The 12914-nt window shown below is 35.5% G+C and overlaps 1 pseudogene; it reads right to left on the bottom strand.

Annotated features, from left to right (window-relative positions):
* Window positions 1-85: 85 nt before the first annotated feature.
* LOC106760374 lies at window positions 86-9910 on the bottom strand (annotated as a pseudogene).
* Window positions 9911-12914: the final 3004 nt, after the last annotated feature.

Genomic DNA, 12914 nt, shown 5'->3' with positions numbered 1-12914 from the left:
AAGAGGATTTAGTAATTAATACTCCATAAGAGTAAAGTAGTGAGTGCTCCCTCTTCCTCTTGGATTCTCTTGGACATGGCTCTTGTTAAAGGTCCCATGTTGAGCTTGGATGGTCCTCCATCATTCCCTCCTCTTGAAAAAGATCTGACCTCAGATCTTGGGAATCCTGTTGGCCATCTCCTGTGAAAGGAATTAGGTCACAGATGTTAAAAGTAGGAGTGACACCATAACTTTCAGGAAGGTCTAATTGATATGCATTATCATTTATCTTCTTGACCACTCTGAAAGGACCATCACCTCTTGGGCTTAATTTGGATTTACGTTGAGAAGGGAATCCATCCTTTCTCAAGTGAAGCCAAACTAAATCTCCCTCATTAAGAATTATTTGTTTTCTCCCTTTGTTGTTGTATTCAGAATATTTTTGAGTTTGTTTTTCAATATGAATTTTAACCTTTTCATGCAACTTTTTGACAAATTCCGCTTTAGAAAGACCTTCTTTATGAAGAAAAGAAGATGACTCTGGAAGAGGAAGTAAATCAAGAGGTGTGAGAGGGTTAAAACCATAAACAACCTCAAAAGGAGAAAGATTAGTAGTCTTGTGAACTACTCTATTATAAGCAAACTGTATATGAGGTAGATGATCATCCCAATTTTTAATATTGCCCTTCAACATTACCCTTAATAGAGTAGGTAGACACCTATTTACTACTTCTGTTTGCCCATCAGTTTGTGGGTGACATGTAGTAGAAAATAGTAGTTTAGTTCCTAGCTTGGCCCAAAGTGTTTTACAAAAGTAGCTAAGGAACTTAACATCTCTATCAGAAACTATAGTTTTGGGTAAGCCATGTAATTTTACTACTTCTTTAAAGAAGAGTTTTGCTATATAGCTAACATCATCAACTTTGTGGCAAGGTATGAAATGAGCCATTTTACTAAATCTATCAACCACCACAAAGATTGAATCAAACCCCTTTTGAGTTCTTGGTAGTCCTAGGACAAAATCCATACTAATGTCCTCCCAAGGGGCACTAGCTATTGGAAGAGGAAGGTAGAGTCCATGAGGCATTACTTTAGAATTAGCTTGTAAACAAGTTATACAACTAGAATAATGCTTTTGGACATCTATTCTCATGTGTGGCCAATAAAATTTTCTTTTTTAAAGTATGAAGAGTTTTATCAACTCCATGATGGCCCATGAGTCCTCCTCCATGACTTTCCTTGATAAGAAGCTTTCGAATGGATCCTTGGGGTATACATAGTTTTCCTTTATTAAAAAGATACCCCTCAGAAATATAGAATCTGTCGAATGACTTTTTAAGACAAGATGCATAAGTGGATGCAAAGGTAGGGTCAGTGTCATAAAGTTGTTTGGTGTCATCAAAACCTAGTATTTGTGAACCTAGAGTAACTAGTAATGCATGTCGTTTAGATAAAGCATTCGCAACAACATTAGTACTCCCATTTTTATGTTTGATGACATATTGAAACTGCTCAAGGTACTCAATCCACTTTGCATGTCGCTTGTTCATCTTTCCTTGCCCTTTAATATACTTGAGGGATTCATGGTCAGTGTTTATTATAAACTCTTGAGACACCAAGTAATGCTCCCATGTTTTCAATGCTCGAATGAGGGCATAAAGTTCTTTGTCATAGGTAGGATAGTTCAAAGTAGGTCCCCTAAGTTTTTCACTATAATAAGCTATTGGATGACCTTCTTGTATAAGAACAGCGCCTATTCCTACCCCAGAAGCATCACATTCTACTTGAAAAGCTTTGGAAAAATCAGGTAAATGTAGAATGGGTGCATGTGTTAACTTATGCTTTAAGGTCTCAAAGGCTAGACTTTGTTTTTCATCCCATTTGAATGGCACATCCTTCTTTAAAAGTTCATTGAGGGGAGCAGCAATGGTTGAGAAATTTTCTACAAAACGTCTATAGAAACCTGCTAAACTGAGAAAACTTCTTACTTCTCCCACTGTTTTCAGGACAGGCCACTCTTGGATAACTTTGATTTTGCTAGGATCAATATGTACACCTTCTTTCCCCACTTTGAAGCCTAGAAAAATAACACTCTCTTGACAAAAGGTACATTTGTCAAAGTTGGCAAATAAGTGGAATTGTCTAAGCAAAATCAAGACTTTTCTCACGTGGCGAAGATGTTCTTTAAGACCTTTGCTATAGATTAGAATGTCATCAAAATAGACTACAACAAAGCTACCTATGTATTCCTGAAGGACATGATTCATTAGTCGCATGAAGGTACTAGGAGCATTGGTTAAGCCAAAAGGCACGACTAACCATTCATAGAGGCCAAATTTGGTCTTAAAAGCGGTTTTCCATTCATCTCCTTCTTTAATTCTGATTTGATGATANNNANTTTTAAGATCAATCTTGGTGAACATGTTTGCTCCATGTAATTCATCTAACATATCGTCCAATCTAGGAATAAGGTGCCTATACTTGACTGTAATGTTGTTAATAGCCCTGCAATNTGTACACATTCGCCAAGAACCATCTTTCTTAGGGACTAACAATACTGGCACCGCACAAGGGCTAAGGCTCTTTTGTATCCACCCTTTTCCCAATAAATCATTAACTTGCTTCTCTATCTCTTTGGTTTCTATGGGGTTAGTCCTATAAGCTGGCCTATTGGGAAGGCTGGCGCCAGGAATCAAATCAATTTGATGTTCAATTCCTCTAAGAGGTGGTAATCCACTTGGAACCTCTTTAGGAAATAAATCATCAAATTCTTTCAAAAGCTTTTGTAACCCCTTTGGATGAGAATCAAGTGGATGATTTATGGAAAGAAGTTCCTCCTTACAATAGAGAAGAAAGTGAGGTTGTCCAAGGAAAAGATTTTTAGAAGAGTGTGGTGGGTGTTAAACTCGATTTTGGTCGCACAAAATCAGAACAAACTAGATTTCCCCACTAATGTAGTATAGGGACAACCTAGGTATCAATCCTCGGACTCGACTAAAATTAAGTTTAAAGTGTAAAGTTTTGTCTTGTATTTTATTTACTTTTAACAAACTAACAAGGTGGGGAAATAATAAAAAAAGTATATGAAAACAATGAAATTAAAAAGGAAAAGAAAACTAAACTATAATCTGTTTAAAAGAAAAGAAGGAAATTGAATTGAAATGAAAGATAATAGAACTCTAAGCTACCTATGACAGAAACAACAACAGAAGCTATGCAAAGAAAATGTTTTAAAACTAATGAATATGGATATGCAAATTAAATTGGAATTTAAAAGCTAAACAAATCCTAAAAGCTAAATGAATATGTACATGTTAGAGGTAATTGAATTTTAATGTTGCAGACAGAAATGTACAATCTAAAGTAAAGAGAAGTCAACAAGAAATACCTAGAACTAATGATTAAAGGCAAAGAATCAGGTGAGAAACTCATGAATCAAAACTAACTTCAACCATTACAAACAGAACATAACCTAAACTACCAAACAGAACAAGATCAGTGAGTAAAAAAAATCACAATTTTGAACTAAACTACTAAACAGAATAAAGTTGTTGGATAAAAGTCACAAAGCTGAACTAAATTTGCTTGAAATGGCGTATCAATTGAATTATTATTATACAGGAAGACATCCCGTTCATAAGTTGCCCACCTTAGGGTCTAAAGTTCTAATATAGAACTTAAAATGAATAACAATCAATTGATTTCCCAAAACAAAACAAATTCAATTCCAAATCTACAAACAACCACTCACAGAAACTAAAAGAACATGAATAAAATATTTTTTTATTATTGAACTCTTATCTGGCTTGGGAAGACATCCCGTTCATTTATGCCCACCTCAGGGTCATATAATTCCAAAAAGGAATTTCAATATACAGATTTATGAGTTCAAATCAATTTTCTTTTAAAAACAACACAAGAACACAATCACATAAGAACACAAGAACGAACAACAATCATCATAACAAAATAGTAAAGCAAATAACATAGAGAAAATCAAAGTAACCGAGAGTTTATTGATGAGAATGAAGTTTACAAGAGAGATTACCGAATGAAACGCAATCGCGATCATCACGACTGTCACTTAATGTGAATATTCGGTCAAACGCAAGAGAAAGAAAAATCTACTCTTGTGGAAAGTGTAAACGCAAACCCTAAGTTCTCGATCACTCTAACTACTCTTCAAAAACTAAAAACTAAAAAATTGTAAACTGTAAAAGAAGGTGAAAAGTGTCTCGATCTGTCCAATCTCCGTATTTACAGGAAAGAACCCCTCTATATAGGGTTTGAAGAAAGACAAAAAGAATGAAAAAGAAAGGGGAAAAGGGAAAGAAGAAACTTGTTCTCGAAGTTTTATGTCCTCTGATCGGACGGCCAGCCTTCGTTTACCCAGGTTGATCACGAGCCCTCTAATCATCTTCTGCGTTGGTTCTTCTCTGGGTAAGTGGCGAGAGCCCTAAAGCTCTCTTTCTTTCTCACATAGGTGCCCCTTGCTTCTTGGGTGTTTTCTTTCTCGCTGGAATGAAGGAATGCTCTTCTCCAAAAAAGAAGTCTCGAGAGCTAGACCCCTCAAGATTGCAGTTGTTGTCACTCCTTACCAAAACGACACTGTTCCACTTAGTTGGAACCAGCCCAAGTGCATTTCAGCCCAATTCCAATGGTGGCAGCTGCTAATTTCTTCTTGCAGCATCAACAACGTTCTAGGGCCCAATCCATTTCTTTTTTTTTTCATTCAGACCAGCAAGGCTCATTACAGATACGACCCATCATACTTTTGTTGACCAAATTCAGCCCAGTTGACCAGGATTAATCTGTAATTAAAAACTATTAAAAGTACGAGTTGATTAGCAATAAAGGCAAGGACTATTTACCAAATAAAAAATTAAAATCAAAACTAAAGAACAAAACATGATTAAATTCCTAATTATTTAAAAACTCAACAAAATATATCTAAAAACCTATTTTTAACTAAAATTTTACTAATCTATAAAATTAAAAAAAAAATACTAAAGCTAGCCTATTTCTAAACAATTAAAAAGAAAAAAACTTTAAGAAAAGATTTTTAACCTAAAAAAATATGCAAATCTAAATTGTTATCACACCCCCACACATAAAGAACTGCCCTCTTGGGCAGGGACAAACTAAAAAGAAAAAGCAAAAGCAAAGACTCAAACTACAAAGGAAAAAACTAAAGACAAACTAGGAAACTTCTAAATTCTATTTCAGCTATCTCAAACCTGCCAAAACACACAAATTCTAGCTATTTCATCAAATCAAAACTGCACAAAAGAAATCTCAACTTCAAACTCAAGCTTCAGCAATTCTAGCAGGCATATAACAGCTCAATCCAATCAAAATCAGCAAATCAAACATATGGAAAAGTAGCAGTCAGCCTCAACCTCACAGGATGCAGTGTTTGCGCTCAATCGCTCAACTGTTTAGGTTATCCTGTTTCAGTCAATCATGTCATGCCAACTATCATTCACAACTTTGAAGAGACTCTAAATGACAGTGCTTGACTCAAGGCTCCTCTAAATCAATAGGTCTTTATTTGGCTTATAATGTTCATGGAATGAAATGGAAAAATAGTGAATAATGAGAACTGGAATGATACAAAGAAGTGTGAAGAAATGGGAGAAATCTAGAACTCAGTGCATTATTTCTCAAATTTTTGGCCAGCTAATTTTTCCTTTTCTCTCTGGTTTTCTGTTTCTTCTTTTTTTTTATTCATTTCAGGTCTATCTTTTACTTTCTTTGCTATTTTTCTCATTTTTTTTCAGACCTATTCACTCTTTTCAACCAAACAAGTTATTTTCAGCTCATTTTTCTTTTCTTTTTCACCTCTGGCCTCACTTTTTTTATGAACTCACCAAGTTCTAGACTCCTCCCTAAGTCTCACAAATCTCTAAGGTTATGTAATGGTTAGGGAAATGGCTTGCAATGAATGGAACAAGAAAACAGGCTAAGGCTCAAGACAAGGTACAATGGTAAGAAATGAAATGGGTAAGCTAAAATGGAAAAATGAAGGATGCCTAGATCATATTTAAAGTATACCAGGAGCAAGCACATCACAAAGAATCANTGCAAAATCAGAATGAAAGCTAAACATGCATGCTATCACACAAGAAAGACAAAAACTGGCTCAAAATCTCTCAAGGCTTAAAAATTGTTAAAACTGACTTGCTACTCATCCTATGCAAAAATTANTGAATTGAAATGAACTAGAGACTGCAAAATCAATGCTAGAACTACCTTTGCCTAAATCTAAAGATAAGACTACTCTTGACAACTCTAATATAAGGAAATAAAGCTAAGAAATGAGTTAATTCAGCAAGTAATGAAGAAAAGCTCGAAACAGAACCTAAAAGCTCTTATTAAGACCTAAACAGAATTACCTAAACTATATAACAACTAAGACAAAATAGTTCAGTAAGATGAAAAAGGAAAAACAATTCCTATACTAAAGCTCTATAAAAGAAAATAGCAAGAAGGAAAAAAATGAATCAAAACAAGAGACCTAAAACGAGTATGGAAACAGAAATATCAATGCTAGGACTGGTCCCCACTAATGCAATATAGGGATGACCAGAATATCAATCCTAGGACTTGACAAAGTTAAGATTAAAGTGTAGGGTTAAATCTTGTATTTATTTACTAATTATTTACTATTAAACTATTAAACAGGTGGGAACATTTAAAATGAATGAAACTAAAATAAAAGAAAAAAATATCTAAAATCCATAAACTGTTTAAAACAAGAAAGAAATTGAATTGAAATGAAATAAAAGAAAATAGAACTCTAAACTACCTAAAACAGCAACAGAACTTAAGCCAATATGAACATTAAACGTAACTAAAATTACCTAAAACTAGAACTGTAAACAAGCAACTCAAATTGGAAATTAAAAGCTAAACAAATCTTAACAGTGAACTAACCTATATGAAATGTAAGGATAAAGTGGCTATTCTAATCGGGAAAGTAATCAACAATGAAGAAAATTAACAAACACTAACAAAGAATTAAAAAAATCACAGTTTAAAGGAATAGAGAAACTCAATCACATAACAGAACCTAAAGCTAAACATGAAATCACAATCTAAACTAAGACTATTCTAACATCAATTCTTCAACAAAGATACTAAAGATAAAGAAACAAACTAAAGATATTAGGCACAAGTAAAATACAAAGACAAATGTGCAAAAGATTGAATAAAGAGTCTCAATTACTCTTCAGAAAGACATTCCGAGAAAGGTAAGCCCATCACAGGGTCTTTTTAGTTCATATATCAGAACTTAAAGTGGCAATTCTCACTCAATTACTCAGTCAGTGCACAGTTTCACAAAAACGGAAAACATAAGACTAAAATTGAACATAATGATGAATCTTTTTACATTGAACTCAACTCTGTCTCGAGAAGACATCTCGAAAATGAACGCTCACTTTGGATTCATTTGATTCCAGAGGAATCATAAAATTGCAGAGAATTAGAATCCAATTCATTTTCTAAACAATAACAGAAATCAAAAGCAAGAACAAATTCAATACAAACAAAGATACGAACAAGAACACAGAACAAAACTTTATTAACATTAAAAGAGAAAATTACAAACAAGATATCGGAGATCACCGAATGAAAAGCTCACGGATTGTCACAGTTCCCTGAATCTCATCTGTAAAATCCAGAATCACGAACACAGTCCCTAATCTAAGAAAAACTAAAAAACCCTAGACTATAGAACGAAATGTCAAAACGGCACCGTTCCACTAATGTGGGTGTCATCCTAAATCCAATCAGTAGCAACCAGCCCAAAGACAAAGCATGTGCAGCGGCCCAATTCCAATTGTAGCTGCAGCGTCCAACTCAATTGCTTCCAAGATGGCCCGTTCATTCTCCAAACAGCGTTTAAGGCAAAGATGCCAAGTGCAACAGGCCATAACAACATTAGTGGGCAAATTCCAACATCTCAGCCAGCCCAATTTATTAAGGGCCTTCCTGCAACAAAGAAAGAAAAAGAAATCAAAAATTAAAGACAAGAGAAGGAGATTTATCAATTAAAAAGAAATATATTTTTTTTATTCAAAAGATTTTTATTAAAGAAAAAGATTAATTTCCTAATTATATACAAATGTACTAAAAATACACTAAAATTCTATTTTTATCTAAAATTATACAAAACTAAAGAATTTAAAGAAAAACCTAAAACTAACCTAATTATAGACAATTAAAAACTAAAATACACTAACAAAAGCTTCTAAAGAAAGAAAAATATGAAAATATTGAGAGTTATCAGTGGGACAACTTCATTGGTTGAGGCACATTCGACCAAACTCAACTTCTTCTCGTTGGAAACTTGGTTAGAGTGGAGATTTTTCTCACCATCTAACTTTTTCTTAAGTATTATTTGATCCTCTCGCACTTGTGATGGTGTAAGAGGGCTTAAGATAATCTTTTTGCCTTTATGTTGAATGGTTATCTTGTTGGTGACTCCATCATGCAAAGCTTGTTTGTCAAATTGCCAAGGGCGTCCAAGTAAGATGTGACCCGCTTCCATTGGAATAATATCACAAATGATTTGATCTTCATACTTGCCTATGGAAATGGGAACACTTACTTGCTCCTTAACAACTATTCCTTCATCCTCTTTTATCCATTGAAGTTTGTACGGGTTAGGATGAGGAGTAGGAGTTAAGCCTAGCTTTTCAACCATTCTAGAGCTACAACAAGAACCACTATCCACAATCATAGAACAGGTTTTATCAAGAACTTTGCAGCGAGTGTGGAATAGGTTTTCTCGTTGAGTCTGTTCTAACTCAACATGCTTTGCCTCAATGAGTCTTCTAACCATGAGAAGATCTTCATCACAAGGTGGAGCTTCATGTTCCTCTTCAGATGAGGACAACTCAGACGCGCTAGAAGATGACTCCTCACTTGGACTCTCATGTTCAAGGATATAGGTTGACTTTTTGAAGTGACACTCATTTGAATAGTGTGCTCTTGCTCCACATTTGAAACATCTAGTCTCCTTACCCTTGGTATCTCTAGGTGGCTCTCTTGAAGTCCTTTGTTCTTTTCCCTTATAGCTTTCTTTGTCTCTTTTTAGCTCTCTATCTTTGCCTTTGAGCTTGTCTTGTGGTCTTTCTCGCTCTCTCTCCTTTGTTTCCTCATATCTTGGAAAGCTACCCTCCCTCTTAAGATCCCTCTTATATGATGATGTGGTAGGGTAGGTTCTTTTTGTGGAAGCTTTTCTCCTATTTTGTTCTTCCACTCTCACACATAGCTGGACAAAATCATTTAGATCTAAGTAAGGTAGGAGTTCTACCTTATCTCTAATCTCATAGTTTAATCCACTCTGAAATCTAGCTATGGTGAATCTCTCTTCCTCTTTGATCCTAGCTCGCAACATGAGTAACTCTAACTTTTGTCTGTATTCCTCAACACTCATGTTTCTTTGTTGAAGTCGATGAAGCTTGTCCATGACTTCTCTTGCATAGTAGGTCGAGACATGTCGCCTGTGTAAGGCTGCTTTCAGCTCATTCCAATATTGGATTGTGTAGTCGCCATGCATCCTTTGGTCTCTCATGATGGATGTCCACCAATAAAGGGCTGCACCTTGAAAGGTTAAGGTGGCTAGGGTCACTCTCCTCCTATCATCTATGTTGTAGCATTCAAAAGTTTGTTCAACCTTCATCTCCCACTCAAAGTATTCTTCAACATTATCTCTTCCATAGAAAGGAGGAAGGTCAAGCTTAGGTTCTACATGATGTTCTCTATGGTTGTGATGACGCCTAGGAGGGCGTTGATAGTGATCATAAGGTTGGTAGGTATGGTGATCACTATGGTGGGAATGATCATCTTGATCGTGATTTTGCCTATGAGAGTGAGCTCCTTGGGTGTGCCCGCTTTGATTGAGAGTAAGAGGGGCGACCATTTGCCTTAGCTCATTCTATTCAGTCTTGGTTCTATTGAGTTCTTCTCTTAACTCTATGTTCTCCTAATCTTGAGTGACATTACCTTGAACACTAGAGTGACTCATGCTTGTGAAGTAGAGAAATTGTTTTCACAAAGATTTGAAAGCCTTGCACAAGTATGAATCAAAACTTGTGAAAAGAGAATTTGCTTGTTTTTGGTGAATGACTTCTATAAAGATTCTAAAGGTGAGGAAACCGAATAGCTCCAGGAAGGAGAGGTGAGTCACAATGGACAAGCTTAGAAACCTTGTCCTTCCTTAGCCAGAGTGTCTCCTGACGTTTCTCACCCAAGTTTCTAGATAGAAGTCTTTCAAAACCTTTTTGGAATGCAAAGATGTTATGCTCCTAGAAACCAAACNAAGGTTTTAACTAAATGAAACACGCTCCTAAGTATCACGGAGACTTAAAACATAAAAGTCAATCAAGCAAGAAAAGTAAATGAATGGAAATGGAAGACAATGATAAACGACCCTATGTGAAAGTGCAAGTGACACTTGGAGCCCCTTGATACACTTTCACTCTAAGAGGTGGGAACTAACTATTACAATGTTGCTTAGTAAACTTGGAATTTCTTGAAAAGCATTTTCCCAAGTTACTTTAAGTTTGAAAAAGGTAAAGAGAATTAAACTTCAAAGGTTCCGTGATACAAGATCAAAGTACAATTAAAGGGAGCAATGTTTTGAATAAAGCCAAGTGTGGCTAGAAATAGCTACTGAATATGCTTGATAATGGCACGGTTTTACTGCTGCAAGTATAGCTGGAACAATAGTAAAAAGCTACTCCCAAAGTCCACAATTTTGCCTTGTTAGCAAGCCTTCCACTCCTTAAGAGGCTACCCCGTTGGAGGAGCAATCTGTTGGGTTAAATTGCACCACAATCAGCTAAAACAGCAAGCAAAAAAGATGTAAGACAGCCATTGCACCAAGCTTATATTTATACAAAAAAAATTTTGAGCACACTTGAGAGGTCAAGCAAGTGGAAAGCAAATGATTTAAGCTTGGAATAACAGCAAGGACGCAAAAGGAACTTAATAATGGCACTAGAACAGATTATAAAAGCAAGAAAAACACAACCAAAGATCAAAGACAGTTGCAGCCAAAGTGTTTGATAAAAATATAAAATTGTTTGATAAAATGCCCCTAAGAGATGTTGATTTGGTGATTTTTGAATCTGGATTGCAGTGGATATGTGCTTTTTATTACTTGATTATAGTTGCATAAACATGTAAATGGTATTAGAAACAACAACCACAACTTTTTCCAATCCAGTTTAGGAAACTCAAGGTGAATTACGCATGGCTGCACCAAAATATGGAGTCTGCAGCACCAAAATGGATGAAAAATGGTTGATGTTAATAGTAAAACCTATGGTAATGATGTGAATGGGAAAAAGACAATTCAAACAGATTTATATCAATGTATGAGGTGTAATCAAACACTTAAATAGCCAAGACAGTCACTACAGCAGAAAGTCACTAGGTCACTTCCCAAAATCAAGCAAATTTGATGGTTTGGATGGTGATTTTGCAAAACAGCTCAATTTTGACCAAATGAACAGTAGCTACAAGATTTAAATGGTCAAATAAACTTGTGCAACCAGTCACAAAGCACATAGACAGTGAAATATGTGAAAGGACAATGCAAGTTGCTAGTTTCACTCAAAATGGAAGGTTGAAAGATGAATTCTGCATAATTGATGAAGAATCACCACAATAACAGTTTGGACAAGTTTAGAAGGATCAAATAAATTGGTCTAAATGTTCAATCAGCAGAGAAATGAACTAAAACCAGATTTGACCCTAGGAGTTGCCATTTATGCAATAAATAGTGGCAGATTTAAAAAAAAAAATGGAATGCAAAGCTGACTGGTTCAAAAACAAACAAGGAATGCCTTAATCTACTAGATCTAGCTTGAGATTATTAATAGCTAGCAGATTCATACATCCTATAACACAACAAAGAAAGTAGCACGGTGCAAAAGCCAAAACAAATCAGAAACCATGACAATTGCAGTCTCGTGAAAACAGAATTTCTTGTGGCTCAAAGATGTTTTTCACAATTCAATGGTGAATTGGAGTTGCTATTAGCGAGAACATGCTTAGAAACATTAAACAGACAGGAATCAAACTGCAGAAACAATAAATTCTGGACAAAACAGATTTGACAAATTCATATCAGAATGAACTATCAATGCAAAGACTGAAATCATATTTTACTCAACTCAACTATGCATTTTGAGAATTATTGATGAATTCTTATTGCCAGCACCTCAAACAGTCATGGAATCAGCAAACAAACATGTTACAATCGTCTGAATCAAAAGAAATCTGGCAAGAACATATTTGCCACTTGACGACAGAAACGCGTTTCATGCAGTGGTATGAAACAGAGGAGAATTTGCCAATGCTTTAACTCCAAGGATCTAAGCTAGACAGTGTAGTAGTGCTTATATGATCAAGGAGAAGCTATCATAGCATAGAACACATGTAAAATAATAAAAAAACACACTGGAACGGAATCAAACCAATGAAGAGAGAAAAAATGGCAAAAACAACGTTTGCACATGAACGACAAAACTGGAAAACGAAATGTAAAGCTGGAATGATGTAAACAAAGGATTGCACCGATTAAAATGTGAAAAGAAACTATAGAACAATGGACGAACATGATCCACACAACATAAAACGAAATAAAAAAAATTCAGAGAAACAACACACAGTAGAACAGAACAACGCGGAATTGATAGAATGAAGGATGAGCACTTAGCTCTTGATGCGTGGATGAGAAACGGTTGGCTCTGGATACCACTTAATGGAAGCCTCAAATGAATCCATGCTTGGAGGTGCTTCTCAGATGCAGAGACAACAGCGGAGGATTGAAACAGTGTTGATGGATGAAGGTGCTCAAAGTGTTTGATGGAAGTCCGATGGTGTGTGGCTTTGGTGTAGTGGTGTAATCTAACTCA

Source organism: Vigna radiata, chromosome 1 (assembly GCF_000741045.1).
Source record: "Vigna radiata var. radiata cultivar VC1973A chromosome 1, Vradiata_ver6, whole genome shotgun sequence".
Taxonomy (NCBI): domain Eukaryota; kingdom Viridiplantae; phylum Streptophyta; class Magnoliopsida; order Fabales; family Fabaceae; genus Vigna; species Vigna radiata.
Note: the sequence above shows the minus strand (reverse complement) of the source record. Positions and strands in the feature narration are given on the sequence as shown.